A 21,475-nucleotide genomic window follows, 5' to 3' on the forward strand; every position below is an offset into this window, starting at 1 on the left:
TCTGTCGTCTAGTGTTTGGTAACCCTTGTCATGTCTGTTACCCCAGTTATCCCTCTGCATGTCTGTCTCTGTTTTTCCCTGCTCTCTCTCCCTGCCTGTGCCTCATTAGCCTCATGTCTTTCACCTGTGTTGCTCCCGCCCTGCTCGTTAGTCCCTGTGTGTATATATACCTGGTGTTTCTGTCTTGTCTTTGTCGGGTCATTGTATGCTGTCTCCTGTTGTTTGTCGTGGCTCCCTGTTACCCTGCTCCCTTTGGATATCTGTTTGGACTACCTGAGTTTTTGGACTCTGTATTCAGCCACTCACCTGTAAGTGTGCTCACTTTTGGTTCATTCATTAAAACCCCTTGTACTGTACCTCTTCCTGCCTTTGGGTCCTCCAACCTGCCTCACCCACACCAAACCGTGACATGAATAGGGAGAGGCTGTGTGTGTGTGTGTGTGTGTGTGTGTGTGTGTGTGGTGGGGGGGGGGTCGGGTGATGCAGTCAGAGTCTGTTTTATGGCTCTTCGGCCATTTCGTGAGGTAGAGAATCAGGACTGAAAGGGGGTTCTTCACTTTGATATTTTGAGGTAACTGTAGGGTGAGGTTGTTTACCATGGTTACTTACCCTTGTTGGTCTTGCTGTGGAGTGTCCGTAGTGACACCTTTACAGCCAAAGGTGTCGGATGGTCCCAGAATAAACCGTTTTTAAGGCTAGCATGTCCATTTGAGTCTGTGCTGGGGTACTTCTACATACCAAAGTCTGTGTCTTTCCTATGCAGGTCACAAAGGTCAAATCTTTGGATGAGGCCCCCTTGTAAAATAACTAATTTCACCTTCTCCTATGTCTTGTACAGACATGACTTTCAGGCAATGGCTGTGCCGTTCACGCTACACAACTTGCCGTCTTGAAGGCATTGTGGTGTCGACACTACATGACTGAGCTGACTAGAACTCTGTCACCCAATGCTGGTCTCCAAACCAAGGTTTGTCAAGAAAACACACGCAAACGCAAACGTACACATGAAACAGCTGTTTGTTATTATAACGATAGCAATTATAGAGAAAAAGAATATGGATTAAAGAATGGATTAGAACATGCAGGGATTGTCTGAGCTACAGAGTGTGTTTTGCAGTGAAAAAGTTGCTGCCTGCTCTGCCAGCTGCCTGCTCTCATTGGCTGGATGTGGATGTTGAGTCGGCCGAGTCTTCCAGATATTTGGCATGCTAGATATCTTGCAGACATCGGCGATGTGTCAGAAATGTGTCGGGGAGCCGTTTTGACGAGTCGTGGTGTAGTTCACACATAACGACTGGCGACCGCCGATCGGCCGCTGATTTACCCACCATCAAAGCCTGATGGTCGCCGAGCTCTCTGACTGGCAAATCGGGCTAAAAATCGTGTAGTGTGAACTAGGCTTTATGATTACATATAAGATATATCAACACTATTAGATTCAGGTCACACATCAAGCTGCAAGTTGTGCATAGTGTGTGTACCCACACAGGCTGGAGAAACTTCCTGCAAAGCAGCAGAACTCAAACTACCAGACACAAACTCAGATGGACACAATGCAACTACAGGTGAGGGAGGAGTGTCAGCCCAAACTATGCTACCAGCCAAATCGTTCCCCAAAATAAGGTGTATACCTTCAATAGGCAATGCCGATAGCGCACCCACGTCAACCTCACCCTGAACCAGCTCACAGTCAAGAACCATCCTGTGCAAAGGTGCTGGAAACACACTCAACCCCATTCCATAACTGAGAACAATGTCACCAGTATCTGTGTCCCCTCACTAACAATATAGGAGTTGTAGGCCCCCGTATCCCTCAGGATCTTCAGTGAGATTTTCACTACCAACCAATGACACAGACCTGCCTCGAATGAAAGGAGCATAAGCTGCCAAAACATCTGCTTCACAAATGGATGAACACTGTTACGTCCCACCCTTTGGTGGCAACATGGGACGAACAACATCCCAACACTGACCCAAACTCAACACAAATAAACACCTTTAAAACAACCAAATCAAGTGAATTTATTAACATAACTAGACAATAAATTAAGGACACCAAAAACACAATACAAAAATGGCTAGCAGTACCAAATCAAGAAGGGTCCCCTCCTGACACTTGCACAGCAGCTTTTAAAACCCGCCTTCAAAGGCCAGGTGGACCTTATTCAGTAATTAGCTGGAGCACTCCCAGAACAGAACTGAAAGACAGAAAACATGGACACAGCACAGGGAAATGCATACAGCCGTAACAAAAGCCATCTTGGTAGGTATGTTGGGGTGTCTCTATGCAGCTTGTTTTCCCTAGCACTATGCACAACAGTTTTAGCTATTTGTTTGAGATGACTGCTTTGTTTGGACACTTCTCTTCCAGCTGTGAAATACTCTTGTTTGCAATAACTTGTGGATCGTGACCCATTGTTTAGTGGTAACTGTATTCCACATTTGGTAGGTCACTCGTCGGTTGCTTCTTGGGTGTAAGTTGGCAACATTTGTGTGTAGTTTACTACAATGTGACCATTTTGTGTTGTGGTTGTTGCAGTCCACCTTCTGGTGTGGTCACACGTGTGTTATTGCGGTTGTGTATTTAGTTACAGAACATTAATTTTAGTTTTGTGCGTTTGGGATGTGCTAACACCACAGACCTTTGGATTTAAAGTGGTGGGGGTATCCTCCCAGTTCGTCAGGTTCGGTTGTGTTGCTGGTTTCCTAAATCCTCAAGTAACCAGGGTATGTGGTTGATGACCACATGGTGCCCATATTGTGTTGCGACAGTTCACTTTTGTTGGGTCGTGGTGTATTGCTGTTTGTGTATGGCAGCTACCTTGTAGTTGGTCTACTTGTGTTGACCCTTTTGGTGTGTGGCTGTTGTGCTCCACTTTTGTGCGGGTCACCAGTGTTACAGGGGTGTAGGTAAATGCAGTAACTTGTGTCTGGTTTTGTGGTCTTTTCACCTCACAATAGTGGCAAATTTGTGGAAGTGGCACCCACTGATTTGGCTACAAGTGTGGTTGCTGTTCTTAAATCCAGTGCCAACTTAGTTATCCCTTGCATGTGGGTTTAGTTATGTTCCACATTTGACCCACGTTCACTTTTTTCTTTAGTAAGCTGCAGTAATACCAATTTAGTTGATTTTAATTGTTTAGAGTTTGCTGCATATTGAGGCTTGAACAGTTGCCATGTGGGTGCTCTCAGCAACATTTTATGTGCCTACTTGAGTGCAAACCTGGATTAGTGCACCTGTGAGGTGTTGTCTCGTGGATTTATTTTTGTAAATTTACTTGGGTTTACCTAAACATACAGCCTTGGTAAGTCATACCTCAGTTCGGTCCAGTGCATTCCAACTTTGTTGTCACAACACCTCTCAGAAACATAGTCAGCTTTAACAGTTGCAGCAAATGCCACAGGTCTAACATTAGCTTTCATTCCCTTTGTCTTTAATACAGCCCAATCTACCTTCCAATGTCCCCTTTCACGACAATAGTTACAGGCATCATTATCAGCAAATGTGCGACTTGTTTTACAATCAGGTTTCATATGACCGATTTTCCTTGAATGCACCATATCAGACCGCGCGTCAAAACCACTATGTCGCGCACCAAAGTCAAGAGCTCCATGATGCTCCCTGAAACTGCTCTTATGGAGTAACATATACTCATCAGCTGCAACAGCAGCGTCCACAGCCGTAGCAACGTTTTGTTCTGATATGTATATGGAAACACGTTCTGGCAGAGTATTCTTAAACTGCTCCAATATTACCAAGTTGCACAGATCCTCAACGGTGGTGACTTCAAGCGCAGTTAACCACCTTCTAAAGTGAGTTGAAAGATCTCTGGCAAACTCGGCATATGTCTGGCCATTCTTCTTTTCCCAAGACCTGAAGCGCTGGCGATATGCTTCTGGTACAAGCTCATAAGGTCTAAGAACAGCTGATTTTATTTTATCATAGCTAAAGCTATCGTCAGGACTTAAGGACGCATACGCCTCTTGTGCTTTCCTAGAAAGCACACACTGAAGCATCGGTGCACAGTCCCCTACAGGCCAGTTCCTGGCCTTAGCGACACGTTCAAACAACAGAAAAAAAATGAGTCTGGGTCTTTTTCATTAAATGGTGGCAACAAGCGCAAGTTACTCACATCAAAACGGTCAGATGATCTGGACTGCTGCCTGCCATGAGCCTCACTTGACAATAGGCCATCTCTAATCATAGACAACCGATCTCCCTCTAAATCTATTTTTGCCTTTTCAGTGCTCTGGCAAATTCTCTCCACTTCCAGCTGCTTTTTAACGTCCAATTCATGTTTCATTTTCTCCTGCTCCAACTGCAACATCAACATCTTTCTGCTACTCAAAAGAGAAACCATGTGTTTTTGGACTGAGAAAAATCTGCTTTAGACTCCAACATAATGCCAGCTACTAATAACTTAGATTTAATAGCTGATTTAATGGCTTCTTTGACACATTTGTCTCTGACCATCTCCACTGAATAATGCTCAGCAATCTGGAGCAGCTGCTCTTTTGTGCACTTATCCAGGGATTCCTGAGACGGAGCGGCAATAAATGCTTCAACTTCAGACATGTTAAATTGCCTAAGCAACAAAATTGGAAAAACTAAATGTAGGCTACTTCACAAAGAGACCAGAAAGACACCCGACGTTCATCTGTGTGTCCAAAGAGAACTAATCCCCTACGTGGTTTGGAGTTTCCCCGCTATCTAAAACCAGTACGACTAACTAAGCTCCCCCCAGTCTTCATGCGGCTAGTTGTGGTGGGTATTTACGCACTAGAGCTGGATCAGGAAAGCGACTGGCGAACCAGCAATACTCCCGAAACCAAAGACATGCTCCCAAGCAACAGCTTTTGCCATGTTCGCCACAACACTACCCCCCCAAACAGCTCAACGAACACAAAGGGGAACGTCGCTACAACCTACAAGGGAAAACTCATCACCACTACACAAAACTACACACAGGCAACCCGGCAAATGTCAACTGGATCAGATGATCACTATACGAACCACTGGCAAACAACAAGTGCTTTTTAAAAGCTAAACTACAGGTAAGAAACAGTACACACAAATAGCTTACCGCCAAAATCATCCTCAAGTGCGTGTCATTCCTGTTAATCCAAACAAAAGTTTACCAGGTAAACCAGAGAACAAAGACCACTGAGCGCGCCACAAGCGCACCGAACAAACTCTACGCATACGCGCATCAGATCCATGTGTGAAATACAAAGCAAACCCGTGTTGTAGTGATTAAACCATATGTTCTCATGACATTTCACGAATTTTAGAACATAGTTGCGATAATCGTACAAAAGCGATGAACAAAAATTGTACTCTAACACAACAACTCCTCTCTCTAACTCTGACTCCAGTTTCCACCGTCGTCCTTCTGCAACAACTTACTTCTCACAAGATTTTGGAGCGAGAATTGTCTTTGAGTAAGACTTCGGTTTCTGGTTAAAAACAGAGGGTGGCACTTGAAGTCACTTGTAGGGATCCTTTCCATAATGGTGTTAGACATAAGCAGTTTTTGTGGATGTAATGTTGATGGGCACAATTGCCCCAAGAGATTATGTTGCAGCCGCTGCTGCCGGTTCACGGATTCCAAAAATAGTCATTTCGACACCAAAATATGTGAAAATAGGGCCCATATTTAAAAATAATGATCCTTTAAGTGAAAGCTCTGACATGCTAGTGGTGCTACAGGAAAAGTCAGGGAATCACCAAATCATTAGGAGTCATCCACTGGGCACCATGAATGTCTATACAAAATTTCATGACAATCCACCAAATAGTTGTTTTATTTCAGTGATGGGCCGACTGCTCAAACAACATTACCATGCGCAGAGCCATGCAGCAGGCATTGTCAAAAAAAAAAGCAAATGATATAGAATTTCTATGTTCTTTATAATGAGGTCAGCAATGGCTTTTTTTTTTTTTTTTTGCATGTTTACTTTCAGAAATTTGACAGACAATTTTAAGCATAGTTCTTTATCTAGTTCAACAGAAGGCATTTTAATTTTGAATTCAATCTGCAAACTATTCAGGACAACTAAATAAAGAAGAAGCAAAAAGTCAAGTGTGGCCAAACAAGTGTGGTTAGCTTAGTTTACATCATTGGCTCTTGGTGGCATAAAAGGCTAGGGCTAACCTCAAATGATTTAAAAGGAAATTAACACAGTGACAGTTCTTGCACACTTTCTGGCAACCTGCACTCCAAATACTTTGAGCTGACAATGATGAATCCTATAGGTCACCTGGCTGAGGCTGTTCCATTACAGGGATGGTATGATGGGCAGTTTGGACAACTTGGAAAGCCTGGATAGCCTGGAGGACCTTAGTTCAGTACACCACTGTGAACATGACCACTGAAAGGACCACATCATCAGGAGCCTCATGTATAAAAGACTGTGCAGCTTTCATACTGAAACATACTCACAGGCGTACTCACAGAATTTAAAAAGTATTGTCACAAGCCAGCTCTTAGCCCGTGACAAAATGGAGGTGAGACACAACAGGTTTGCAAGCCAATGGTATGATTTATTATAAAAGTAACAGAAGGATCAAATGATCACCAATAATATGTGGTGTGGCAATGGTATGACTATCAGTTGTGTCAGCAGTGAATTGATGAGTGAGATGTGTATGTGTGTGTTGTCAGGATTAACAAAAGAAGAAACACAAGACAAACCCAGTAGGATGTCAGCCTAGGAGGAGAGAGACAAAAGACTGATCAGTCCTGGTTAAATAAGCCCTGAAGGTAGAGCTGCACAGGTGATTGCCTAGCCCAATTAGCCTCCCTCCTTGCAACCTCCTTCAGGAGAAGGAAGCCGGAAGGGGGAGGGGTCGTAACAGTATGTACGCATAGGAATATCCATGTATAAAACCAGACGTATGCCAGGTCCTGCGCACCTTTCCTTTATACATCCCTATCAACGTGAAATTGAGGGCACATGCATGAGACACATACCCCACCTTGGCTCCTCTAATAAATGACTATGCAAATGACCAGAAACACGCCAGCATCACCTTCTAAAATCCAAACATCAGCAACCAATCCTGCTGCAAAACACTTGAAAAAGAGAAACTTCATTAAGTGTAAGATCAAGGTGCTGATCACTGAAGTGGAGGAGACACGAAATATTTGATGGTTTGAACTCTTTGACCACCAACAAATGCAAAACAACGGAGTGGCTTAGTGTTACAACAACAGTCAATGCAGCCAGCTCAGAGACTCGTAATGGCTGAAATAAAGAAAACATGGTCTGACGTGTCCAAAAAGACAGGAAGAGTTTTTCTAATACAGAAATCTAACAGTAAGGTAAACAGCCGACTGCCAGAAACAGTGGTTATAGCCTACTTGTATTTTGAGAATCAGAACCAGAATCGAAGGTTCCGATATGGTAACCATAGTTCTATAAGCACAGGCAGAGCCCTCTACTGGACTCTGCGGGTACTAATTCTCTAATCACACTCACGCGCTTGCCCACTGAAATTTAACGTGCACGTAGTCGACCAATAGGACGTCGCTACCGATACGTGCATGACATATAAATAGCAGTGTCCCTACTGCCTCAGCATCCGGTCGCCTCTTCAGCAGACGCCGTCAGAGCGGGAGGCCTCATTGGTAGAGGGCTCACACAGGCGGAGCCCTCTACTGGACTCTGTGGGTACAGTGGGTGGAGCCCGATGACTGTCCGTCCAAGCCGCGACAAGCCAAATTCCACCACACCAACCCGGTCGGCCACAAGCCGGCCAAAGCCCCAACCACCACATCACCTAGTGACAGAATGGTGGGACACCCCTGAGGAGGTCACTGGACTGATAGGGGCTTGGCTTGATCATTAACACCTGCACTGCCCTGACTTCTCACTGAAACGTCAGGCACTGCCAGTGTATGTTCCCCCTCTAAACCCAGTAGTCACCAGATCCTCACTTTTCAGATCTTAGGTCGCACTAGCGAGCTGGATCCCGAGAAGGAGCCTGACATATCCAAGAGATAGAAACGCAAAAACTGGAACAGTAAGGGCCAAGATGCCATTGTGCAGATCTCTTCGACACACACCCCGTTGAAAAAGGGTCATAGACACTTCCACACTTATAGTGGAATATGCACGCACCGCTAAGGGTGGGTCTGTTCCCGCCCGTGTACAGGCTTAAGAGATTCACTTAGAAAGCCAGCTGGCCAGGCTCATCTTGGACAGGGTTTTACTGACTGCACTCAGTGAAACAGACGTACAGCTGACTTGTGCATCGAATGGGGGCTGTGTGCTCTACATAGGACGTTAGCCTAGCACACATGTACACAACAGATGGACTCTCACCTCCCTGCACCTAAGTGGGGTAGAAAGCATCCAGATTTATTGTCCTGGACCTGAACATGCTCCTTATGTTAAGAACAAAGGAGGTGTGTTGTCTCAATCCAGCTGCACTGTGGACACCAAGAACCAGCATGCAGCTGGGGTGAACCGACAGGCACACAGCTCACTCACCTTCTTAGCAGAGGTGAGAGCAAGGTGCAGAGATAGCGGGGGGGGGTGTAACGCAAATAGCAGTTCTTCTGGCAATGGCGCTTGTGTAACGCATCCATCCCCAAGGGTGGGCTGTCCTGTGGCTGAATTGAGAACCACCTCCGCTCTCCCGAAGCAAGCTCAGATCTGCTGAACCATATTGTCTCCACCCGCTCGGTTGGGGGCCAGCCCTCGACATGAGGTCAGCCACCGCCTTCTCCAAGCCTGGAACGTGAAGGGCTATCAGAGACAGCAGGTGTTCTGATGCCCACGTCTACAGATTCCCTGCCAGCGCCAACAGAGCCGTGGATTGGACTTCGCCTTGTCTGTTGATGTATGCGCTGGAGGAAACGCACCACCACACTAGAAACACAACCTGGAGTGGATTGTGGATGTGTGGTGTGTGGCCCCTCACTGCACTCCCCTGGCAGGTCCCTTCCCATCCAGTGAGAGACTCATCTATCAAGACTGACACGGATGAAAACACCCTGCCGAGCAGCACCCGCGCTGCCAGACAGTGAGAGACCCCCAGAATCCCCACTAGAGTTGAAAGAGGGAGGGGTCACCATGCATTGCCTTTGATGAGTGAACATGACTACAGTATCTATAGTAGGCCTTAGAAAGCTATACTAACCTAAAAAGATGGATAGCCTAGAATAGATAACCTGCTCCGGAGCAGCATTACCATGGAGATCTACCCCGGTAAGAAGTGAACCACTCATGGTACTGAAAACCCAGGGTTAACCCCGAAGTTACCTGGATAAGCTCAAATCCTGCTTCGTGGTACAGGCGCCTGGTGTGGAAATAAAAAAATTAAAACAAAAAATCACACTGATCATAAAAAAATTAAAAGTTAAAAGAAGAAAAATATGTTGAGTATGAAAACTATTGTTCATTACATTTTACTTCATAATTGCAACCGCATGTGTTGTATTCATTGTTGCAAAACTTTCTGTATATAGTTCGTTTGTTAACGTGATCAAAACCATTGATCTGAAGCTCAATGCTGATGCTGTCATGTAAATAGTTTTCTAATCAGCAATAAATATAACAATTTCTGATCAACCCATATCAATTGCATGCTTACAATAACATACCGGTTAAAGCCCCGCCCATTTCAAGACAACCCGCCCCACTTCCGGGTTAAATCGCGCCCACTTCCGGGCTAGGCCCTGCCCGGTCCGAGTACAGATACTGATACAGATAATTCAAATGGTTAACACCGATACAGAGAATGCTGTCCTCGCTCATCCCTAGTAGTTCCCATAGAGTCCAGTAGAGGGCGGAGCCTGTGTGAGATAGAACCAGTGGTGAAAAAACTATAAATTGCTATGACGTTAGAAGACGCAGACAGTGGATATTTCACAAGAACCGATCAGGTAAAGCAACAATGAACACACCCGAGAGGGACAAGAGCCTCAGCTGTGAAGGAAAGGGGTGCGCTGGATTTATAAAACAAAACGAGTGTTGTTTTGAAACAGCACCCGGCGCTATTATCGTTTTATCTTAATTAACTTGTTTTTATAATTGGTGAAAGGAGCTTCACGCAACAGCTGCAGCAGTCTCTCTACACTGTTTCGACCTGACCTTTCTTTTCTCCGTGAGGTGGAGGAATTTAGAAACTTGCGTGGTGCTGTGTCAGGCCCTCAGCTGTTGTGCATGGATTAGCCTATGCGTAAAATTCCTCCGGCCAGAGGGAACAATCACAAATCGTTCACAGCACGCTGGTAGTAGGCCTACTACACAACCCATTGTAGGTACCAGAGAGGGAGTGGGTTGCTGGGGCATACAGGGCCAGGAACAGGAGATCGCGGAACGGCCGCGTGCGCTTTGGACGGTCGGTGATTGTTCGCTCTTGCTGGAGGAAGCCACACGCTCCAGTTTAATTGAGCACAGCGCTATGTTGATGCGCTGCGCAGGTTTTTTATATCATAATTTATATTCGGGCATGGGGAGTGTCAAGTCAGCTCGAGTCAAAAGGCCCAAGTCCAAGTGAAGTCACGAGTCATTGCTGTTCAAGTCAAAGTTGAGTCGCAAGTCTTTTTGTCATGTTGAGTCTAAAGTCATCATTTTTGTGACTCAAGTCCACACCTCTGATAATGGACATCCTTTTCTAGTGCCTCTATACAGATGAAATGATTTAGAAATGTGTCCATTGACTGCGACTGAGGCAGACGGCGAATTATACAATATCTTAATCCAGTTAATGAAATTTTGACCAAAACCGAATTGTTGGAGAGTGGAGAATAGAAACGACCAGTATACTCTATCAAATGCCTTTTCAGCATCTAATAAGGCAATAACAACTGGTGAGTTGATTTTATAGTCCGTATTAGTTGCAAGATGAATAATATTAAATAGGCGTCCCTTTAATGAAGCCTGTCTCGTCTGTGTGTACTATTGATGAGATAACAGGTATTTCCGAATTGCTAAGAATTTCAGCTAGAACTTTTTCAAATAGGGATGAGAGTAGCGGCCAGAAGTGTTTGTAAAATTCAGCTGGGCACCCATCTGGGCCTGGTGATTTATTATAATATTTTAATAAGAGTAACCTTGTGTGTCCAGATTATGTAACTTACAGCCTGCACTTACAGCCTGTGGATACCCTAAATGGACCTTTGTGAAAATAGCCACAAGATCCAAGAAGAACAAAACTACAGGGGAGGAGGAAAAGAAAGTCAAACGCAACAACATTGTGATTCTATACGTGTCTGGAGTATCAGAGATTTTCAACAAACACAACATCCCTGTATTTTTTAAACCCAAGAACACACTAAGACAGATGCTGGTACACCCCAAACACCGCAAACCCAAACACAAGAAAAGCAATCTATGCGGTCCAATGCAGTGAGGAATGCACAGACCTGTATATTGGGGAGACTAAACAACCACTACACAAACACATGGCTCAACACAGAAGGGCCAACTCCGCAGGGCAAGACTCTGCAGTCTACTTACATCTGAAGGACAGAGGACCCTCGTTTGAGGACCACCAGGTGCACATTTTAGACAGAGAAGATGGATGGATTGAAAGAGGTGTCAAGGAAGCCATCTACACCAGGGTCGAGAAGCCGCCATTGAACAGGGGAGGGGGTCTACGCCACCACTTATCCCCCACTTACAATGCTGTCCTTTCATCTCTTCCCAGGAAACTCAACAAACATAACCTATTGGCCTCAGGTGAAGATACCAACGATGGTCATTCAGTCTTGGCCACCGGTAGTCCTAACGACCGTAACGACTGTCGTTACAGCAACCAGGAACACTAACGAACCAGCAGTATCGATGACCCTGGCAAACGACGCCACTGAGGTTAAATAGCTGAGTTTCCCTGCCAGTCAGTCAGAACTGAAGAAGTCCTTTGGATGAGGGACAAACGTCTTCCAGTATCTTCAACCAAGTCCAGTTGCCCTTGACTTTAACCTTCGTTGGATAACTATGACCTGGATGACTGAGAATTTTCATAGACATTGACACCTTGCACAAGGAGGGAAAGACACAAAAGGTCATTGCTAAAGAGGCTGGCTGTTCACAGAGCTGTGTCCAAGCACATTAATAGAGAGGCGAAGGGAAGGAAAAGATGTGGTAGAAAAAAAGTGTACAAGCAATAAGAATAACCGCACCCTGGGGAGGATTGTGAAGCAAATCCCATTCAAAAATGTGGGGGAGATTCACAAAGAGTGGACTGCTGTGTCTCGCCTGGGCTAAAGACAAAAAGGACTGGACTGCTGCTGAGGTCCAAAGTTATGTTCTCTGATGAAAGTAAATTTTGCATTTCCTTTGGAAATCAAGGTCCCAGAGTCTGGAGGAAGAGAGGAGAGGCACAGAATCCACGTTGCTTGAAGTCCAGTGTAAAGTTTCCACAGTCAGTGATGGTTTGGGGTGCCGTGTCATCTGCTGGTGTTGGTCCACTGTGTTTTCTGAGGTCCAACACAGCCATCTACCAGGAATTTTTAAAGCACTTCATGTTTCCTCCTGCTGACCAACTTTATGGAGATGCAGATTTTATTTTCCAACAGGACTTGGCACCTGCACACAGTGCCAAAGCTACCAGGACCGGGTTTAAGGACCATGGTATCCCTGTTCTTAATTGGCCAGCAATCTTGCCTGACCTTTACCCTATAGAAAATCTATGGGGTATTGTGAAGAGGAAGATGCAATATGCCAGACCCAACAATGCAGAAGAGCTGAAGGCCACTATCAGAGCAACCTGGACTCAAGGCAGATCAGTTCTCAATATGACATGCAAAGGTGAGTGGTGTGGTCTGAGGCAGAGAGTTGGCAGGCTGGGGAGGGAAGCTCCAAGATCCCTGGGCTGGGCTGTCAAGCTGCGTCCTCACGAACAGAGCGGGGATCTGAGAGGAAAAGGAGAAAACACTCGCTGTCAGTGAAGTCAAAAATAGATCAATAATTCCTTCAAGAAACTAGAGTTGGCCTTAACACTTATTACCACAGGAGGGTAAACGGACGATCTGGCGCTGACTGGAGGTTGCGCTGGGTCTTTGTAGCAGGGGTTGATTATGGTGATGAGCCTCAGGTGTGGAGCTCCACAGGAGACCAGCTGGAACACCCCGCCCATACCAGACATGCACACACACACACACACGACAGGAACAATAGGAGAAGAGACAGAGGAAAACATGAGGGCAGAGGAAGGTGGCAAAGCCAGATCATGACAGGTTCAGGTGAAATGGTTTTCCACAAGGGACCCCTCCCAATTGATGCTCAGTTCTTCCATTACAACATGATCAAAAAAATTACATAAACACTACTGTACATTCAGCCAAGGAGCTGTATATGATAAAATGTTATTAAACAGGTACAACAAATAACACAAACATACAGACTTGCTTAACAACTGTGCTGTCTACATGTCATTTCACATTAACACAGCAGTCAATTTGTGAAGTATAAAAGTAGCCAATTAAAGTAAAATTATTTTTTCACAAGAATATTTGTTTATTTAGTCTGACTCTGTTGACATGAAATGAGTGCAGGAGCCAGACATACCTATGAGCACATAGAGCTTGTGAGGGTCCAGTTGGTCCCTTGATTAACATTACATTACTGTAACGCGTTACTCCCAACACTGTTTAAGGCGGACGAAAGTTGCTGTCTCCATTATGAAGCTATTAAAATGCTAACTAACGTTAGCTAACAAATATATTAATACACGTGCTAGCATTAGCTAATGCACACCAGAGCTAGCCACCAAGGAAAATATATTCAAACCCAGAGTGAGCTCCACTTTAGTTAACTTACACAATTGTGTTGTCCAGCTAACAATAATAAACTTACCAAGAAAGACCATTTTTGCTAGCAGTCTCTGCGTCTGTCCTCTCCTGCTTGTACTTGCCAGGCACACCTCTTTAGCTCTTTTCACATTTAACTTCTGCAGGGTGCTGACCGGATATTATTCTCTTCTGTGTTCTTTTCTTATTATGTCTGTGGTGTCCACCTTCGCCAAGTCCGAGTCGGTAAAGTAAAACAAAGGAAACCTGAGAAACAAAATGATTTCTGGCCAGAAATAGCTTCTCTCTCAACAATAGTACACACGTTAACTTTCGTGAAGCGGACTTTCACGCTGTGTGATTGGGTCGTTGATTTGAAAACCTTGATTCTGATTGGTCCAACTGAATGGACTGCGCTAGTGGGCTGGGCGGGAGGGCACACTTCGCCCCTCCATATCAAGCAGCAACCTCTGGCTCTCACTTCCGATACCAATACGTAAGTATCTGAAACTGCAATTCATCGAGTGGGCACTTGAGGCTGGCTGCAGAAGGGAGTCAATCTCCATTGACCCCCATGTTAAAATGCCCAACTTTACAGAAGAATAAAACATGTTTACAGTCTGGTTCAAAAGTGGTTTTAGTGCATATCGCTAATTTTGCCCTTCGTGACAACTGTTAGGGGGGTGAATTTTTTTTATAACTCACCTGTTTAAATTATATTAAGCCTTAAAGTTCTGCATTATTAGGGGCGTGGCCGCTTTGATTGACAGGCGCCATTAGCCGCTGCCACTACTAGCACTGGGTCGGCCGTCTGTTAGCCTCACTCAGCTACACGGAGCTCTGAGGCTCAGCCTGTCGGAGCCTTTTGGACATTTCTACATGCAGATACCGGATGAATAATGGCAGGCTGTGCAGTTCGTTGGAGAGAGAACCTCCAGTAAATCCGTGTTCTACTTGGTGAGTGAAATTCCTGTATTTTATTTATGTGTTAACATTTAACAGGTATCGCTGTCGGCATATAGCTTGTTAGCTTAATGTTAGCTCGTTGCACTAATTAGCCATTGTAAGTAAGTAGTGTGTTCTAACCACAGCTTTTAATGAGTCAAAGACAAGTCAGCAAGAAGGGAGAAGCCAAAATGTAACGTTATTAGATTAACCTTAGTGTTAGAAAAGGCGTCTGTGTGAAGTTGTGAGTAAAGGCTCAGCTCTCAGTTAGCTGCCGTTATCTTAACGGTAACTTTTACTAACGGGCGATGTGAGATTTAGCTACGTCCTGTAACGGTATCACTGTTAAGTTAGATACTAGTCAGATACTATTATAAGTGACTGCACCTGATCCGGATGGACAATAAGGGTTTAAAGGCAGAGAGCCGAGGGGGGAACTGCTGTGGAGTTCTGCCTGAAACTGTCACACCGAGGAACACCGATGCCACTATTTGAGCTAACTGTCCCGAGGAGAGCCGTGCTAAAAAAACGATAACGTTATACTATTCTTTGTGGGGTTCATCAGTGGGAATGATTGATTCGAAGTACATATTAAAGGCCGAGTTCAGTAGCTTTATGGCTCTTTGGAAGAAGCTGCTTAACTGTCTACCCATTGTTGTCTTTACAGGTGCCAGAGGAGCTTATTGCAGGACCCTCCAGATGTGATTAGCTGTGTCCAGCTCTACGGGAGAGAACAGCTCCAGCTTCTAGCTCTTCAGCTCCTGCTTTTCTTTTTACTCACAACACCTGAACACTACTGATGTGAAATTATGACACTGGATTCTTATCAACAGATTCTATCATTATAATAACTCCCAACACATTTCATTTAATTTTGTAACCTTTTAATGTTGATGTTTTCATGAATGCAAGACAAGAGTTTAATTTATTAAACTATTGCTTTTGTATTAGCAATAATTTGTTATAAAGTGTTTAATTTTAAATAGTGTGATCTAAACTTAACAATATATTATAGTTAACAGCTGTAAATGAAAATATTAAGATGTTATTTATAGGCTAACATTTTACACATGTTAGTAGAAAGTAAATGAAAGGTTGATGTTATATACTGTTTCATTTTGACATTTCTTTAAGAGACAAATGTGACATTGACTGAGAAGTTACTCTGTTGTGGAAAAACAAAGAATAATCTGCAAACTGAATAGTTTTGAAGCCCTGTAGGTGGTGTCATTTATTGCGACCTCTGAGAAGGTCTCGTGTGGTTTACATTGTATTGACTCACCTATTTCCTACACGTGCATTCGGTCAGCTCTGAGACCTCAGAGTTTGCAACGTCACAATAAAAACCACCTAGTGGGATTCATAATTACTCAGTGCAGATCATTCTTAGTTTCATGATGGTTTGGATGTGCCCAAGTTATTCTGTGTTTAAATTAGACATATCAGAGCAGCAAACAAGACACTCTTCAGAAACTTCAGGCTCTGTTATACAGTATATGGGTACTGGGTGTATGGCTCCTTATTTATCTTAAAGTATAAGGTAGAAAGTAAAAATACTCCTGCACACACACAAATACACTGCATAATTACTTTTCAACATTTCATGTGAAACATGTTTGGGAGTATTTTCACTTTTTAACTTATACTAGACTGATGTTCTTAAGCAAGAGTTCAGTTTTAATGTTTCATGTTTTATCTGTGGTATATGATTAGCTTTTCAGTAAGTAGTAAAGACAGGGAGTGCTAATATATATAGAATTTATTACGAGTGAACCATAAACCATATCTTTTTTAAATGGATCTATGATACAAATATGGACAATATTTAAAAGTCAAAGTAAACAGAAGGAGAGAACCCCTTTCCATGTCAGTCCACGCCAACAGATACAGACTTCCACGACAATAACAAGGCTTCCAGGTCTCTGCAGCTCTCTGGGACCAGGTGGGACATCTGTTCCACAGTGTGCCTCTAGGAGGAAAATGTGTAATAAATTCTTCAGGTGATAAAAAATATAAAGTAAATACAGATGATTCTTTAATAAATAGAATATTGTGGTGAAGTTAATTTTCTAACGTAATTTAATTCAAAAAGTGAATCTTTGATATATTCTAGATTCATTACACAAAGCGAAGCATTTCAAACCCTTGTTGCTTTCTTACGGTTTACAGCTCATGGAAATAAAAACTCCACTATCTCAAAATGTGTAAACATTTTAAAATAGCCTAAATATATTTCCGTATCATAAATTATACAGAAATGTCGACTGGAGAAGAGCTCTCTAATCAGCTAATTAACTCAAAACACCTGCAAAGGTTTCTGAAGCCTGTAATCTCTCAGTCTGGTTCTGGTGCTCACAATGAACTTTTGATGGTCTTCTAAAAGATGCCTCAGTGTTTTAATGTTGACTGCACTATTATGTCACATACGTGGGAGAAAATAGAACAAGGGAGACTCTTTAAATGTTTTTGTGTTGTCCTTTAAAGACAGACAATTTTATATCAGCTGTCAAAGGTCCAGTAGCCAAGACTAGCAACGTTATTTTAGACTCAAAGTTTAAGCTTTGAGTAGCAGATGTGGAGGCATCAGAACCTCAACAAGAATCTTGTGACAAATTTAAAAAGTACCTTTCTCTCACAAGTGTCCTATTCAAGACAATAATCCCACACAGCCCTGCTTACAGCAGCAACGTTACTCAAAATAGCGGTGTGGGGAATAAATTAATGTGATAACAGCCATGGCTTACGTTTTACAAGATATATAGCTTCCATCATGTAACTAAGGACTCTACCACTAGCATGTTACGTTTATTCCAAATAAATGGCTCGTAACCAACAGTATGTAAAAGGGTTAATTGATTTGCTTGAAATTGTTTGTTTGAGCTGTAACGTTAAATAAACTGATTCATAGTTAACTGTTAACGTTGGTCTCAACAAAATCTAACTGTAGTGTTGCAAAATAACGTTAATGTTACCACATTTATATATTAAAAAGCATTTAAAACCTTGTGAAGTATAATGTCAATAACAGATATGTGAGTTATTTTAATATTTTCCGGTGTCGTACCTTGACTGTAGCTGGTAATGTCGGTAAACTGGTAACAACACGGCAGCAGGTTCCAACCTCCACCGTACAGCACCGCAGAGTAGCATGTAGCATTAGCTCCTTAGAATGAGCTAACTCGGTCACGTCGAGCTAGGCGGGAGTGGTTTCAGCAACACATCACCTCAGCTCCACCTACGACTCGCCTCTTTGCCCATTTTTGGTTATCCGCGCGGTGATGTGCTGCCAAGATGGCACCGGCCAGCTCCACCAATTTTGAGCTTCAAAGCGGCTCTTCAGAAACCAACAAGTGACGTCACGGACACTACGTCCATTTTTTTTTTTTAAAGTCAGAGAGAGTCTGTCAGCAAGAAACATGTTTTACATAATTTATGGTCATGTCTATTCAGTTACATGTGAGGCTGGTCGTTTAGTCCAAATAGACGACTATAAAACAAAGTAAACAAGTTAGGTGTTGGACAAGTCACTGCACTTAAGACTCTAATGAAGCAAGCAAAGGAAAATAAAGCCGCTCATCCAGCCGATCTCACCTACTGCATCTGATGAAAGCAACTGGCGGCTCTGCGAGTAAAATCAGCTGATGAAGGTAGGCTATGAATGAAAGCCTCGGATTGCTATGATGGAACGAAGTGATCGATCAGTGACGAGTGATGTGACTTGCATAAATTTAATGTAGCCTATGCAGTAGGCTAGTGTTAAAGGATATCAGAAGAAGATATGAAAGCCTAAAACTGAGCATCGACTTAGATTAACATAATTTCAGTTTCTCTTAAACCTTTAGCTTAATAAATCCCAAGACATCATATTCTGGGTTATTCAGTAACGAATTCACAACCAGAATCAATAAATATAAATGCAGATAATGTGAGTATTGTGCCTGTAGAAATGATCCTGTGCCTCTGAGTAGGACACAGAAACCTATAATTATTCAGGTGCAGGTGTTCGTTAAACAGGTAACAGCTACAGAGAGAATCATGCTGCTGTGCACTGATAACTGGGACTTTATTAGTATCAGAACAGCGCACACGTGTGCAGACCAAAACTCCATCAAGTCTCTACAGCTATTAGAGCCGAATGACAGCTGATCCAGCGGTGATCAGCTGCCACCGTCATCAGAAATGGACGTTGCTTCATGTGACGCTTCGGAGGAAAGGACGTCTCGTGTCTCTAAAAACGAACTAAACTAATACTTTCAATATTGAGATAGGACACGGGCGGCCCCTATGAGCTTGGACCAATACTCGTTTTTGCTGAAATGTGATTGACTCAACGGTGCCAATCAAGGCTGCCCATAAGGGGGGATTATGGCTCTGGGGGGGATAAAGGGGAACGTTTTCTGGGGCCACACACACACACACACACACAGCGGTGAAGGTTAAGTTAGCTCCAAATTACTGTAACGTTAGTTGATGACAGCTGCGCTCATTGCTGTAAGTACGTGCAATAAAACCTTTGCTAGTAAAAAGACAATACTTTATCAATACACCTGTCTGTAAGGTAACGTTAAACATGTAGAAATGGTTAATTTAATCATCTCTGTCCTCAGTCTCTCATCCTGTATATTTTATACAAGCACAGCTAACGATAGCTTGGCATTAGCCAAATGTTATTAACAAGCTAAAAAGAAAGCTGTATGTCTGGAGCACAGATTAGTGTGTGGTCTTAAAAACTCAGCTGCTGGCTGAGACAAATCAGCAGCTCCTCCTTCTACCTGGTAACGTTACCTGCAGCCAGCGAGAGAGGAGGAGGGACTGATACAGACTGATGTTATTCTTACTAAATGTCACACTACTTGTGATGTCAGATAAAGTTATGTTGTTGTAAACATTAATGTTGCTGCTCTAGAAACAACATTCAGCTGGATTTAAAATAAAAACAACCAGGCAGTTAATATGTACACTTCAATATGTTTATTTATCGCAAGTGAAATGTCATCTCAATATATAACGTGATCGCACATTGAATAATTTCCTCATACGGTGCAGGCCTACCTCATGCCCGTTGGGTCTGGTCTTACAAAATAATCATCACTAAATAAAAGTTAAGTATCAATAGTGGTATCGATAAAGAATCGGATCGTTAAGTCTCAATAAGGGTATCAATATCAATAAAAATTAATGATCCCCATCCCTAACAACAAACAAACATTTTATTGAGTTTGTGGACTTTGCAAAAAAGGCAGGAAAAGAAATTGCCTGCATGATAGAGGAATCTCTCCAAAGGCATGGAATCGACCTCACTGACTGCCGTGTACAAGGGTATGATAACGCTCACCTCCTCCCCAGTGTGACTGAAGCAATCCATTGTATAATATATAGAGGAGAGAGATAAAAAATTACTTGCTCTCTACAATGAGCCAAGAGAGACTCATAAACCTGGCAATACTTGCCATTGAGTGTGAACTGGCTAAACAGATGGACTTTAAAGACATTATAAAGGACTTTGTATCCAGAAAGACAGGGAAGATCTTTTGTTAACCTTAGTGTGTGTGTGTGTGTGTGCGCGCGCATGTGCACTTAGTAGCCCCGATCACTGAGTAAGTTTCTCTCAGTTTACATGTATGTGTTAATGTAGGAGATAGAGAGAGGACACACTTGATGTGAGTAGCCTATAGCAGATTTGGGGAGGGCCCATTCACTGGACCTTTTCAGGGGCCCAGCTATTTCTGTGGGTGGGCCTGGAGTTTACTTTCCAGCTGGGAGTTTACTCTCAATACGTTTTGTCGGGCGGAACTCAGCCCAGGGTTGTGTGACAAGCACAACAGAGAAGGTAAATATGTCAAAAAGAAAGAAAGAGGAAAATGAAATGTGCTGTGCTGAAAATAAGAATTTAGAAGAAAACAATGTTGGTACAAGAGGCAGCTAAATGTGCCTAATTAACCGACCTCTTCCTTGGTGGAAAGCTGCTCTGGCAGACCCAGCACAGCCACTAATAAGTAAGCTTAGATTATTTATATAAGCATTTATGTATTTACATATAGGCTTTATTATGTATTTATATATATTCTAAACAACAGCTGAAGGAAGAAGGAACAGGAGGAGGAGCTGCAGGAGCAATAAGAGCTGCAGGAGAAGGTCAAGGAAAAAAAGCTGCAGGCGGAGGAGGAGAAGCAGGAGGAGAAGGACAATGGAACCAGAAACAGTGACAGGTACAGGGGTCTGTGCAGCATTTGGCAATTATCCATAGAAAGAGAAAAAAAAAAGGATTATTGTTAGTTAATGATATTCTTATCATTCATACTGTATGTAGCTGCACAATCAGTACAAGCAAAGGCAGGGTCCAGCACAGGGGAGCTGAGCCAGGGAGAGGCCTACTCAGAGCTATTTTATGAGACTGCATTGTAGTTTTATTATATTTAACTATTTTAGCATTCTGACTGACTCAGGCTTGCCTGACCTGGTGTTGTTCAGTGCAGTGGTGCCATGCTTATACAAACTTAAGAAACAGGTGTCATAAAAAATGTCTTCAAGGTCTTCATCATAATGAAATTGACTATATCCAAGAACAACACTATTCATTAAAATAAAATATCTTTCTCTGCGCCCACCCATGGTGCTCGCATAAAAGGCATCTCTGTCTCATAGTCCCAGGCTGAATTTTAGCACCAGTATATCTCTGCTGATGAGAAACAACTTTTCATTATTCTTCTTCTTCAAATGCCACCTTCTAGTCTGATGAACTTTGACCTACACCGAGGCTGACGCCACGCCCCCTGAGCTACATT

General features: G+C 43.3%; 1 long non-coding RNA gene across 1 annotated transcript; it reads left to right on the plus strand.

Moving 5' to 3' along the window:
• The first annotated feature begins 215 nt into the window (after nucleotides 1-215).
• LOC123961773 lies at nucleotides 216-20,875 on the plus strand. Its single transcript, XR_006822776.1, has 3 exons — nucleotides 216-308; nucleotides 839-967; nucleotides 20,768-20,875. It is a non-coding gene; the product is annotated as an uncharacterized LOC123961773 (long non-coding RNA).
• The last annotated feature ends 600 nt before the right edge of the window (nucleotides 20,876-21,475 follow it).

This window comes from Micropterus dolomieu, linkage group LG22 (assembly GCF_021292245.1).
Source record: "Micropterus dolomieu isolate WLL.071019.BEF.003 ecotype Adirondacks linkage group LG22, ASM2129224v1, whole genome shotgun sequence".
NCBI classification, from domain to species: domain Eukaryota; kingdom Metazoa; phylum Chordata; class Actinopteri; order Centrarchiformes; family Centrarchidae; genus Micropterus; species Micropterus dolomieu.